The 13,942-nt window shown below is 42.6% G+C and overlaps 1 protein-coding gene across 2 annotated transcripts in view; it reads left to right on the top strand.

The window, feature by feature from the left end:
• Positions 1-13,942, top strand: part of MAML2 (mastermind like transcriptional coactivator 2) — a 340,696-nt gene that overhangs the window by 80,053 nt on the left and 246,701 nt on the right. The gene's annotated exons all lie outside the window — the stretch shown is intronic.

Genomic DNA, 13,942 nt, shown 5'->3' with positions numbered 1-13,942 from the left:
CAGTTTTTGTTGTGAGAACCCAGGCTTTCACATCAGCGCCCTGTGATTGGGTCCCCCCTGAGTCCCAAGCAACCTCGTGCAAGGGACTTCCTGTAGTTCTTCACCGGGAAGACGGAGGTAACGGAGGTGCTCGTGTCATGGTCTGCTATAAAAAAGGCGGCAGGCCTTGGCTGACTAGAGGCATGACCAACACCAGACTGCTTGTGTTTCGATCCCAGCCGTACTGCTTAGAGCTGATGGGACCTTAGGCAGGTCTCATACCTGCTCCGTGCCTCAGCTGCCTCCCTGGAAGGTGGAGAAGGTGCTCGTCCCTGCTTCTTAGGGCTGTTGGACATCTTAAAGGAGTTAAGGTAAAAGGCTGAGGGCAGTACCCTGCACAAACAATTACATAAGGGCTTGCTTTCATATTTGTGGGGATCAGATATAAGGCACGTGAAATACTTCATGCATAGGTAGGAGGGAGCTCTTAACTATTACGTTATTTAGAGAACTCAACCCAACGTGTAGTACATTTTCAGTGTTCAATAAATTTTGGTTGACTTAACTATCTACTGTGAATATCTCTGCGTGTGTGTGTGAGTGTGTGTGTGAGTGCGTAACAAGAGAGAGAAGCACATATTCCCCAACAACATAAAACATGGTGATGGGTCAAAAGATGCAGGACAGAATGGATAGTAGTCAGGCCATACAGCTAGGAGAGTTCTCGCTATATTATCCGGTGCTTAAATGGTTTGTTTGGTCCTTATTTGTAGGCTTTTTTTTTTCCACTGATGCTTCTCTAACATTTTCAACTGTGGATAGAACGTCTAATACCCCATAAATCAAAGGGATAATCACTACTGATTGTTTTTCACCACCATAGATGGTTAAAACATACTTGGCCTTTGGACCTGACTAGAAACCCAATTAATAATAATTGCACGCATTTTCCAATTCATAGTTTATATTCCAAAAAATTCAGTTATGAAGCAAGAATTTAGATCTCACAATACCCTTTCCCATAAAAATGTTATGAGAGATCATCAAAATTAGGCCTAATTATTCCAGCATCTGGAAAAAAAAAAAAACAACAGTATTATAGAGCCAGTCACCATGTATGAATCACAAATACGTGTTTTGAACTCTAGCTCACAGAGCTATGAGAAACACATCCCCCCGCCGTGAAAATCCTGGGGATGGTGGGGATCAAAGGATTGTGTCCCACCTGTCCCCCACCACCTTTAGTTTGCTAAAGAGAGATAGGAGTTTGGGGGACACGGTTTTCACAGGGCAACTTCAGCCTTGCTTTTCTGGGCAAATCAAGGGCAGAAGAGAAAGAGGAGTGGTCAGGAGAAAATCACCTTTGTTATGTGTATGTAATCTGTAAAGACGATTTTATTGTTAAAACCTTTGGCATATGTTTCATTGTCCCCTACCCTACCCTCCCTCCACCCCACTCCACCACTCCACAAAACAACCAGGGCCATGGTCCTATGGGATAATTCCAGTTCTTTCCATTAGAATTCTTCTGCACATCCCCCAAGTATGAAATCGAAAGGGCTTTCAGATGAAGACATCCCTAAAACCCTCCCTTTTAAAAAGGCAATATTAAAAGAAAAGAGTTTGCAGTATCACCAAAGGAATCACTGTTAATTCTGATTTGAGTCAGATTTAGTTGTTTGGCTAGGCCAAAAGGCCTCGCTCACTCTTGGGTCTGTATGGAAAGGCAGCCTAACAGAGAAATAGAATACTTTGCCATTTAAGATGTATCTGTCACTTAGCACTTTGCATACAAAACAGAAGATGACAGTAGCTTTCTTTATGATCAAAGGCTAGTAGTATGACATCAGGTTCTGCATTCATTCAACAAACATTTACTGAGCTTTGGGTATGTGCCTCTTACTGGTGCTAGATGTATAATACTGAAAAACCATCTGCTGAGGCTAGGCAGATGATAAATATACAAACAGATAACAATATAGTGTATCATATAGTGCTAAGTGCCAAGGAAGGGATTAGTTTCATATAGAATGGTCTTGCAGGAAAGTCAGGGAATGAGCCATGCGACCATCCGGGAGAAGAGTTTTCAGGCAGAGAGAACAGCAAGAACAAAGCCTCTGAGCCAGGAGCACCTTTCTGACAAAGATATCCTAGCTGTATGGGAGTAATCTAAGGGAGATTGGTGGGAGAGGAGGTCAGAGAGGTAACGGGGGTACCTTGTAGGACTTTGTAGACCATTAGAAAAACTTGCTCTTATTCTAAGTAATCTAGGATATGTTCTGAAGCTAGAGTCCATTGGAATGCCAATGCACTGGATGTGGGGTATCAAAGAAAGAGAGGAACCACGGGTAAATCAATATGTGTGGCCCACACAACTAGAATTGTCATTTATTGAGCTGGGGCGTATTATTGGAATATCATTACTGGAACAGGGAAAGAAGGGAAGAATGGGAAGTAAAATTTTCATTTTGAACATGTTAAGTTTGATGTGCCTATTAGCCATCCAAGTGAAGATGTCAAGTAGGCAGGGGTAGAAGTAAGCTGGGATTCATGGGCAAGTTCTGGCCTAAAAGTCTACCTCTGGGTATTTAAGATCATAAGACTGACAACATCAGAGAAGAAGTGTAGATAAAGAAAAGAGATGTTTGGACTGAGTGCTAAGACTCTCCAATATTTAGAGGTCAGAGAGATGAAGTGGAGCCAGCAAAGGAGACAGGGAAGAAGTGTCCCGTGAGGGAGAAGACATAGGAGAAGATGGTGCCCCGTGAGGCAGGTGAAGAAAAGGAGGAGGGAGTGTCTGTCCATATCAAATGCTGCAAGTAAATTAGGTAAGTTGAGGACTGATAAGGTTTGGTAGAGGCCATTGGTAACTTTCAAGCAGTGCTTAGGTGGGTACACTGGCTCTCCTGATTTGTAGTATCTACCAATTTCCCTGTTGTAAATACTCCCATCAGAGCCAATTTCATGCTACTAGTGGTTTAAGAAAAGCTTGCAGGATTCTTGAATATTTAACAGTCGGCTTCTGCTAGCTCCAGCACACATTGCCTTGACGGGAGCCATTTTGGGGGAGTGGGTGGGGATTGAAGTACATTCATAAGAGATGAAACAAAAAAGAATTGTGGACTGACTGAGTATAGACCATATTTTTGAGAAGTTAGAGAGAAAAGAGGTAGTAATTAAATTGAGATGTGTCATTAAGAGTTGTTTCTTTTTAAATGAGAGAGCAGCATGTCTGCATGCAGATAGGAATGATCCAACTAGAGGGGGAAAATTGGCGAAGAAGGATAAAGTGGTGAGACTTGCTGGAGTGAGGGCTATGAGTGGGAGGGAGGAAGAGGTTCTAATGCACAGGGAGGGGGGTGGCTCGGTCTTGGCGAACAACACGGGTAGTTCCTTCACAGTAATAGGAGAGACTAGAGCAGCACTGTCCGAAGCAAATACAGTGTGAGCCACCTATGTAATTTTTAAATTCTAGAGCCAGGTTAAAAAAAAGAAAAGTAAAAGGACCGGGTGAAAATAATTTTCATGACTATTTGAACCAATATATACAAATTATTACCACTAAAACATCTATTGAATATGAAAAAAATTATTAATGAGATTTTGCATTCATTTTTTTTGCACTACATTTTCAAAATCCAGTGTTACGTTTCAAGTGATCAGTGGCCACCACATGTGACCAGTGACTACCATGCTGGAGAGGGCAGGGATAAATAATCAGTTAAGTGGGTACACGTGTTGGTAAGAGGTTGAGGAAGTTCTCTTCTGTTGGCTTCTATTTTCTCAGTGAAATAGGAATCGCTTCCATCCAGTGACTTAGACTAAGAATGAGGCCGAGTGGGAGAGGTGGGAAATAGTCATGTAGCAGGATGACAGAGTGAATGGACCCGGAAAACATACTAGAATTGGGGCCGCACTGATGGTCTGCTTGAGGTTAGTGGGCCAGAATTTACAGGGCGACCAGCAGCCCCGGGAGCGTGGTTTTCTCCAGCCGCCTCCTGCTCTGTGAGGCGCAGCGGGGGCATGGGCATCTGCAGTGTGGACAAAGTCGGATTTAACTGGGCTGAAATTAATTGGAAAGCCGACGCCAATCTGCCAATCCAGCAAAAACATGCTAAACCTTCCCCATAGGAACTTGCCCTTTTCCCTTTCTGATCTAGGCTTTGTGTGTTGTGGGGCGGGGGGGGGGGGGGGGGTGCTGGGGTGGGAGTAGGAGATGTTAAGCAACAGTGTATGGAAAGAGTTTAAAAGCATAGAGACTTTTTTTTTTTTTTTGCCACTGAACTATCTCAGAATTCTTCTCTTAGCAAGCCCTCCTAACACTTTCCCTAGGGTCGCTTAACCAAGCTGTAGGTGCCCCCTCTCTCTTTGCTCAGAAGTCGTCAAACCGTTGACTAAGGTTTATTATTTTTGCGCGGTCTGAATCTGATACGTACTTGTCAAGACTAAATGGGTGTGTTGAACTGACTCTCTATCTGTTGGAGGCTAGGAAGATGTTAATGAGGGCTCTCTGTTCCCTGCTTGTAACCTGAAGCTGGCAGTCAACAGAACAAATCAGAGGGTTTCCAGCAGCACGCTGAGGTCCTTATGTAAGGAGGATCACACGCAATTTTTGTCTTTGCAGAATTCCTCTCTGTATAATTATTCTTTTGATCATGCTACACATGAAAAGAAAAGCAACTGGGGGTATGAATCATGTCCTTGTTTAAACACACTTGGAATTAACAATTGAGACAGGGTGAGGAGTCTGTGAGAACTGCTGGTCCGAGGGAGGTGGTTCTCTGTTCTTAATCGACAAACTTGGTGTGTGTCCTCACTGGTGTCCTCAGAGCAGACCTCAAACCTTACATGTCGCATTGTTCGGTCCCCATGGGTTAGCTACATTCCTGGGTGTGATACCGTAATAAGAGCGCAGTCAGAGTTTTCTCTGCTATGCAAACGGGAATCCTTCCTTCATCGTTCCTCCCCAAATAAGTTAGCTACATTCGATCCATCCCGACTTCTACTGAAACATTGAAGGTATGAAAAGGATTGAGTATTTGGTATGAAAAGGATTGAGCACTTGGTATGAGAAGGATTGAGCACTTAATCTGTATCGTACCACAGACGGCTTCCCGAATGTTCAGTTTACTAGGGGCATCTGTGGGTGCGTTCAGGAGGTAGCTCACATGTCTTCTCAGATGCCTGCCTTTGCACCCCAAACAGAATCAGTCACTTGACCGCTTGGGCTTTATCGCATTTTGTACACACTTCAACCACCTCCCTGAACACGGAATCCCTTTCAGAATGTAGTGCTTTTGCATGCGGTGTTTCTTCTGCCTTCCTTACCTGTAAACACCTCCCAATCCTTCAAAATCCAACAAATACTTGTTGAGTGGATGAATGAGATGGTTTGTAGAGGAGAGGGCCTTCCCTGAATTGATCACTCTTACTTATGAGTCCCCACACATTTGAGTTCTGCTTCCTGTTTGGCACTAACTCAATTCTTAGACCTATTCACCTGTTCTCTTTCCTGAGTCTGTAACTTTCTCCAGCATAGGGACCGTGCTTTTTGTGCTTTGGCATCCCTAGTGCCTGGCATAGTACCTGGTACATAATAAGCCCTCACATTTTGGTTGAACGCTGAAATGCAAAGAATTAAGCATAATAGTGTGATTCGGGTGAATACAGAAATAGCTTGAATTGAGTCACAATTTTATAGCCCATACGAGCTCACATTGAAGTAAATCAAGTTGAGGCATTTCAGATGAAACCTCAAAATGAGGATATATTGGTTTTAGCCCAAAGCAGAAGTTTATATAAAGGATGTAACCTTTTGCCCTCCACACTCAGGAATTAAAATAAAAAGAAATCTAAAAACCCATTTATAGGTAATTTCAATTTGAGGCTTATAGGTATGTAAAAAGGGTTTATTTGAGGTTTAATAACCAAGTTTCATGTGGGTTCTTGTTTGGGAAAGAAAACTTTCACATGGCATTAATATACGGTAAATTGTGATTTACAAAAACATTTTCACATCCTGTCTAGGGTGAAATTTTAATTTGTCCAATGAACTTTCCACTGAAAGAAAAAATGGTAAAACTGGAAAACTAATCTAGCTATGCACATTTTGTTTTGGAAACTTGCTATTCCCAAATGTTCCCTGAATGTATTTTTGAAAATTCTTTGGAAAATTTAAGGAAAAACTGGTCTTTTGAGAAATACCTTGAATGCTATATTTTGTATGTCAAAGGAGTATTGAATTTCTTGTTGATAGCAGTTTCATTGACTTTTCCATTTATTTCTTCTTGTACTATTCATTGTTTCTACAGTTCAGTATGTGAGTATTACTGTCTGATGCCTGACATTTTAAGATACCGCCTGTTCCTTACCTTTCAATTGGATAAAATAGATGTATACGTTAAAAGAATTTTGGGGGGTGTGTACAACTTATCGCATTTGTTTGTGTCTTCCAAATGATGGGCATTTCATATTGGGTGGATGGATGGGTAGATGGTCCAATAGTGTGTGTATGCTTTGAGGGTCCAGGTTTTGGGTACAAGTTTTGTTTTTTGCTACCTACTAACTCTCTGGTTTTTAGCAAATTAATGATCTAAACCTGTTTCTTCAAATGTACATAATCATAGCTCTACATAGGGTTTGGGGAGTTAAATGAACTAATGCTGTAAATAACTCACGTCACAACTGGTACATAGTGAGTGCTCAGAAATGTTAATTGTTGTTATTACTATTACTAACGTAACAATAAATGGCTTTAATATAGCACCCGTTTTTTTAAATTTAAGGGTGAATAATTACAACCTGGAGAAATTATGAATGTATTGATTGTAGTGCATTTGGGAATACCAGTAATTTTCTAATTATTACTGCTCAAGCTCTTCTGTCTATAAGAATGTGAAGAGTATAATAACCGGAAGCTTCCTTATCTACTTACAGAATTACAGGCATAGCTTAGATATGAAAACATTCTTGGGCTTCACCATGATACAAGAGCTGGTTGCATTATGTACCAGGTCTTAGCACAGCATCACCATTTTGTCCAGTTTTAAACGTTTATAAATTCTACGTGTTTTAAAAGCACGTCTTTCCCATGACTCTGAGGCCCTTAAAAGGGATGATCATATTTTAAAAGATCTGAAATAAGGTTGAGATCATTAGGCAGCACAGCCCCAAGTTTTGCTGGTTTTTTGTTTTGTTTTTGTTTTACTCCCGATTTCTCTAAAGAAACAGCACGATGTGTAGGCAAAGGGAGAAGCCACTGAAGTGGGCCCCTGGTCCGGTTCCCAAAGAGGGGACCGTGGGGCAGCGCAGAGGCAGGGCGGGCGGACCCCAACAGGGCTCACGCTGTGCGCAGAGAAGGAAGGCACTTTCAGCTTCTCAGGGCCGTACCGTGTGGGCCACGCTTCTGGCGGCGTGGAATAAACGCGGGTCTGAGGACGGGGACGGGGACGGGAGGGCGGGGGGAAGACTGCGGATTCCGCGGGGGACGCCCCGGCGAGGGAGGCCTGCGCCGCGCTCCGCTCAGCGCCGCGGACGCGCACGGGTTGTTTGCACCCGGAGCGGCGCCTCCGGCTTTCGCTCCGCGCGACGGCTGTTTGCGGGCCGCGGGCCCTTTCGGGGCCGGAAGCGCCGGCCGGGTACGGAGCGCGGGCCCTTGCCGACAGCCGGGCCCCTCCCCGCCGCCGCGGGGCCGCGTCCTCATTGGCCCGCGGGCTGGCCGGGGCTTCTCCGGGCGGAGGGCCGCGTTTTGAAAATGTCTTATTTTGCCAGCTTGAGATTTTCCAGAATTTAAAAGCGGAAAGGAAGAAAGGAGTACAAGGAAGCTATTAAAGACACATTAAATAAACTCTACTGGGAGCAAGTGTGTGTTTAAGAGAGAATCTGTAACTTTTGCAAGGGAAGTTTGGGTGATTGCTTATTATTTCAACAGAGAGGGCGTGTGTGTGTGTGTGTGTGTGTTTTGGTGATTGCTTATTATTTAACAAAGGGTGTGTGTGTGTGTTTTGAGGGCGTGTGTGTGTGTGTGTGTGTCGGAGAGAGTTTTGGTGATTGCTTATTATTTCAACAGAGAGGACGTGTGTGTGTGTGTGTGTGTGTGTTTTGGTGATTGCTTATTATTTAACAAAGGGTGTGTGTGTGTGTTTTGAGGGCGTGTGTGTGTGTGTGTGTGTGTGGGAGAGAGTTTTGGTGATTGCTTATTAGTTAACAAAGGGTGTGTGTGTGTGTGTGTGTGTTTTCCCTGAGTGTGTGTGTGTGTGTTTTGGTGATTGCTTATTATTTAACAAAGGGTGTGTGTGTGTGTTTTGAGGGCGTGTGTGTGTGTGTGTGTGTGTGTCGGAGAGAGTTTTGGTGATTGCTTATTATTTCAACAGAGAGGACGTGTGTGTGTGTGTGTGTGTTTTCCCTGAGTGTGTGTGTGTGTGTTTTGGTGATTGCTTATTATTTAACAAAGGGTGTGTGTGTGTGTTTTGAGGGCGTGTGTGTGTGTGTGTGTGTCGGAGAGAGTTTTGGTGATTGCTTATTATTTCAACAGAGAGGACGTGTGTGTGTGTGTGTGTGTGTGTTTTGGTGATTGCTTATTATTTAACAAAGGGTGTGTGTGTGTGTTTTGAGGGCGTGTGTGTGTGTGTGTGTGTGTGTGGGAGAGAGTTTTGGTGATTGCTTATTAGTTAACAAAGGGTGTGTGTGTGTGTGTGTGTGTTTTCCCTGAGTGTGTGTGTGTGTGTTTTGGTGATTGCTTATTATTTAACAAAGGGTGTGTGTGTGTGTTTTGAGGGCGTGTGTGTGTGTGTGTGTGTCGGAGAGAGTTTTGGTGATTGCTTATTATTTCAACAGAGAGGACGTGTGTGTGTGTGTGTGTGTGTGTGTTTTGGTGATTGCTTATTATTTAACAAAGGGTGTGTGTGTGTGTTTTGAGGGCGTGTGTGTGTGTGTGTGTGTCGGAGAGAGTTTTGGTGATTGCTTATTAGTTAACAAAGGGTGTGTGTGTGTGTGTGTGTGTGTTTTCCCTGAGTGTGTGTGTGTGTGTTTTGGTGATTGCTTATTATTTAACAAAGGGTGTGTGTGTGTGTTTTGAGGGCGTGTGTGTGTGTGTGTGTGTCGGAGAGAGTTTTGGTGATTGCTTATTAGTTAACAAAGGGTGTGTGTGTGTGTGTGTGTGTGTGTGTGTTTTCCCTGAACTGGAGAAGCAGATGTTTAAAGGAGAAGGGGCAGGAAGCAACTCTGACAAATGAAAGGATTTTTGATTGAATTCGTGAGCTAAAGTTTCCTGCCAGTAATTCATTCAACCCTAGGGTACATAAAAGAAAAACCCACATAATTGAATTTTAATCGCCTAACTTTTTAACAGACAACCAGAACAGGCAAGTGTAGCTGCCACAGATAAAACTGAAATAATGCTGTAAGCTGATTTTAGATTATTATTTATTGGTAGTTTAAAAAAATTTATGATACCGTTGCTTCATACTGCTCCTCCTTTATGGGTGCGTGGGCGCCAGAGGCTATTCCTTATTTTCTGTATAAGTTAAAATCCTTCGTGCAGATTTTTTTAAAGCTGTTTTGTGAGCAGGTGCAGATGGCTTTCATGAACCGAGCCAATTGAAATGTTCTGTTGCAGCCTGCAGAAACCGAAGTTTTAAAAAATGAACAACTGCGTTTTGTGCTGTATCTATAATTCAGCTGGAAACTGTTTTCCCTGTTTTATGATGAAATCTGCCACCTCTGTTTCTTCCGTTTAATGAATTCGGTTTGTTTACGGCCTTAAGGAAGTCTTGTCACTAAAATCCACCCTCAACACCCCTCCAGTATTTTGCAGTCTGATGATTTCACAACAAGGGCCATTGCAAAATAAGGGTAAACGGGCATTTTTTTTTTTTTAATCCCTGGAGATTTTCAAGCACTTTTTTTCCTTTTTTTTTTTTTCCTTCACAGTGTACTCAAGTAAACAGTATCGGGAAGACGCAAAACATGAGATTGTTGTTGTACCTTCTTGTACATAGAATATAGAATAGGTTACTTTTCTTAGTCAAGACTTACCATTTGAAACCAAGTAACAGAAAGTGGGGAGTCAAAATACCCTAAAACCTTTTGGTTTGGTGCTGACATCATGAGTATTCGTCTAAAACAAAGTCAAGAGTGAATTAACTCCTTTGATGTGCAGAGGCTCTGGGGGCTGGGATAGTGATGGCTTGGGCTCTCTGCTCCTGTCACACTCACATGGACACTAAGGCAAAGCCCTAAACCAAGGAACCATCGCCAGGAGCCAAGAACGGCACTTGCCGTGCTGCACGTTGAACTGAACAAAACCCAAATATTAGCGCTGTTACTGAACCGAACATGTCCTAAAATAGACCTAATGAACTAGTTCAAACCAGAATGATACTTAACATATTTTCAACATATTTTCTAAAACGATTGAACAAAGCAAAACTGGAACTTCAGAGAGTTCTACGGACCTAACCTGAAACAAGCTACGAGCCCACTGGCTGGGTGTGTTCGCTGGCAGTGTTTATGGGATCCCAGCAGGAAACGAAGGATTTGGATTCTGCTCTTGTGTTGACCTTTACAACGAGGACTGTCCCAGGGACACTGACTCAGGCAGGGTTAAGAGGCAATACCTGTTACGTTGTCGGACAGAGATACACATTTTAGCACAATTGACAGTTTGGACAAGATCAGTCCTTTTTGTATGGGGCTGCCCTGTGCATTGTAGGATATTTAGCCACATCTCTGACCCTTACCCCTTAAGTGCCAGTAGGCTACACCCCTCCAGGTATAACAATCAAGTGTCCCCTGACATTGCCAAATGTCTCTGGGGCGGGGGGGGGGGGGGTTGGCAAAAATCATCCCCCGTTTGAGAACTGTTGCAATAGGAGAATAGTCATCAGCCCCCCACATTGTTTCAGAAAGGTTTTCCAGTAGATATTGGGAAGAAAAGCTATAGACTTAACTGCCCAGAAGGATCACCTAGCAGAAAACAAAAGCTGATCTCTTATGTAAGTCCTCATTTCAGAGTTGGTTTCTCTACTAAAGCAAGAAACCCTTTAGGTTGGGAAGACCATGTATGGTGTTATTATGAGGCAGACCTGGTAAAAATACTGCAATGAAGATATTTATAAGCAACCACTATTATAAAAACTGTACCTCATACTGACTTACGGTGCTGGCGAGAAAATCTTCTGGCCACGCTTCAATCAGTGTTTACCCTCATATTCTGGAAAAGTTGCAGAAATTTTTCAACGTATTGAGTCTAGTAGCGTCTCTAGTTCACAGGGTACAGAGATGCTGTTCGATCCGGGCTGCCTGTGTGTCCTAGAGTGAATTATTATATATTAGAGTGCTATTTCAGGAGAATTGGACATCTTAATTATAACTTTTTTTTAGTTTGTGTGCATATAGTGTATGCCTTTGAAATGAAATTTATAGTTATTCTGTGCTTCAGTGAGACTTTTCATTTTTATGTAATATAACAGTACCTTTCCCTTGGCAGTTTTCATTTGGTAGGAAGACTCATTTGTACATCAGAGCATTATTTGGAACAGTGGGTTTTGCCAAGATTATGATGTGGTAATTACATTTAAAATTGAGCTGTGCCAAAGCATTGCAAAAATAATGATAAGTCCACTAAATATATAACACTGACACAGACAGTTCACCAGCTTTTCTCAATACTGTGAAAAACAAACCAAATTTTCTATATTTTGTCTGTGAAGAAAACCTGGGGAAAGAATAATCACAGTATAAAATTGAACAGCTGATCGAGTTTTCCAAATGGTTTATTTTAATGGTGATTTAGCATTCTAAGGCACAGACCCTCAGCTTTTGTTTAGCTTTTGTCTTTAATGTAGATTATAAATCAAAGCGCTGCATAGCAACAAAGAATAAGGTTATTGGCTAATATTTCCTCATAGACTGTAAGTAATAATGATGCCTATGTAGCCTCTAATAACAAGAAACACTCCCTTCGTCTCAGTTGATCTCCACAACCACCCTGTTCAGAATCCATAGTTTTCCTAGTTTATTAATGAAAAAAAAAAAAAAAGGCAGCTCAGAAATGGTTAAGAAGACCTGGGCAGGTCAACATGGCTGTGGGTAGTGGACAAGGGGGAGGGCTCAGGGAGTGAGGAATGCTAATGTTTGAGAACTTACCGGTATAGCCTACATCACTGACCATCATTCTGCTCTACGACATACATGCCCTTATTCGATTTTCTTATGATAAAACCCAGACTCCCAGTGGAGAATCCAAGTTGACAGCTTGTGAATAGTAGTCCTAGAATTCAAAACCAGAGCTTGTGACTTTGCTTTTTTCTTGATTCCCTTGTGCCTTGATTTCAAAACCATAGAAGAAACCGAAGGGATGTTCGCTCACACTTAATAACGTACATAGGAACTCTTAACCATGGAGAAGTGTAATCACATTAGGTGTAGCCTCAGTGTTTAGGAAAAACAAAACTCAGAAGCTCTTGATTCTGTCCCAGGAATCCGTTCTTACTTTGAAATTGGCCAAAACATCTGACGTCTTGGTATCGCACCGTCCCGGGCTTCTTGAGGAGCAACCTCAGAGCAATGAGACCACTGACAGTGATGGCCTCCAATAGGAGTCAACAGCTGTTCCTTCCCATCTCTTCTAGCACCGTCACCCAGAGGAAGGGAGGAAATTCACCGACAGGCGCTGCAGCCTAGAGCCTTTTCTGTCTCCTTCATGCATTTAATCACCCAAACCTAGCCCTATCCGCCAGCCATTTAGAAAAGAGCACAGCATTTACTTTATGGCATTCAAACAGAGTGGGCCATACCCTATCAGTATGTTCAAGTGTGGCAGCTCGAGTATTTAATAAACCCAGTCCTGACATTCTTAGATATGTTAGCATGATCTCTATCTTTTGTTGCAGTCATAGTTGTGTCAAGTCTGTGCCTCTTAGGTCTAATCCTGGTGTCACATGCTGTTTCTGACTCGGACTGGCTAAAATACCTCTTCATTCTCTGTTTTCAGCATAGACTCCGAAAGCCCAACGTTGCCACTCACTCTTGTGGATAATGACCCTTCAACAAATCCCTAGTGAAATTCCTTCCTGCTTAGTTCTCTTTCTCTAAGAAGCTTCCATCAACTATATCCCATCAATGACTCAATAATGTTCTACCCCATTTTGTGAGCAGGTTTTGTTTTGTTTTGTTTTGTTTTAATCTGAGTGGCTCTGTTCACACTAGACACTTGAGTAAGTTCACATTTCTTGACTTAGCTCTTCCAGTAATTTTTGGCTCATTAAAACATTAACAGACAAATGCTGTATGTAGAATCTAGAAACCAAACTCATAGAAACAGAGAGTAGATTGGTGGTTGCCAGGGGCTGGGGAGGTGAAGGAAATGAGTGATGGTGATCAAAAGGTACAAACTTCCAGTTGTAAGGTGATTAAGTTCTGGGGCCATCACATGCAGCGTGGTTAACTATAGTTAACAACACTGTAATGTATACTTGAAAGTTGCTAAGAGAGTAGATCCTAAACGTTCTCGCCATGCACACACGCAAAATGGTAACTCTGTGAGGTGGTAGACGTGTTAACTCACCTTATTGTGGTAATCACTGTGCAGTGTCAACGTAGATGAAATCATCATGTTGTGCACCTTAAGCTTACACGATGTTGGGTTTCAGTTATATCTCGGTAAAGCTGGAAAAGCACGTTAGCTCGCCTGCCTCAGTATGTCTTACCTAAAAAGGAAGTTTTGCGTGCAGCGATAGAAGTGGCTACCATGACACCTGACTTTGGAAAAAGAGTCATTGATCTGGGGGCTGAACCTAAACTTCTTTGTGGGGGAGCTTGGAACCGGGACAACCACAGCAGTCCTGGAAATGCCGCTATGGAGACAGCAAGGCTTGGACTCACAACGGAGATTTCATTCAAAATTGGGTTTTCTTTTTCTCTGGTCTCCCAAATTATTTCCAGAGGTTAGCCACTTACAGAA

Source organism: Mirounga angustirostris, unplaced genomic scaffold, assembly GCF_029215605.1.
Source record: "Mirounga angustirostris isolate CCGP_5_RB_7025 unplaced genomic scaffold, mMirAng1.0.hap1 SCAF_13, whole genome shotgun sequence".
NCBI lineage: Eukaryota > Metazoa > Chordata > Mammalia > Carnivora > Phocidae > Mirounga > Mirounga angustirostris.
This window is presented reverse-complemented; position numbering and strand designations above follow the sequence as displayed.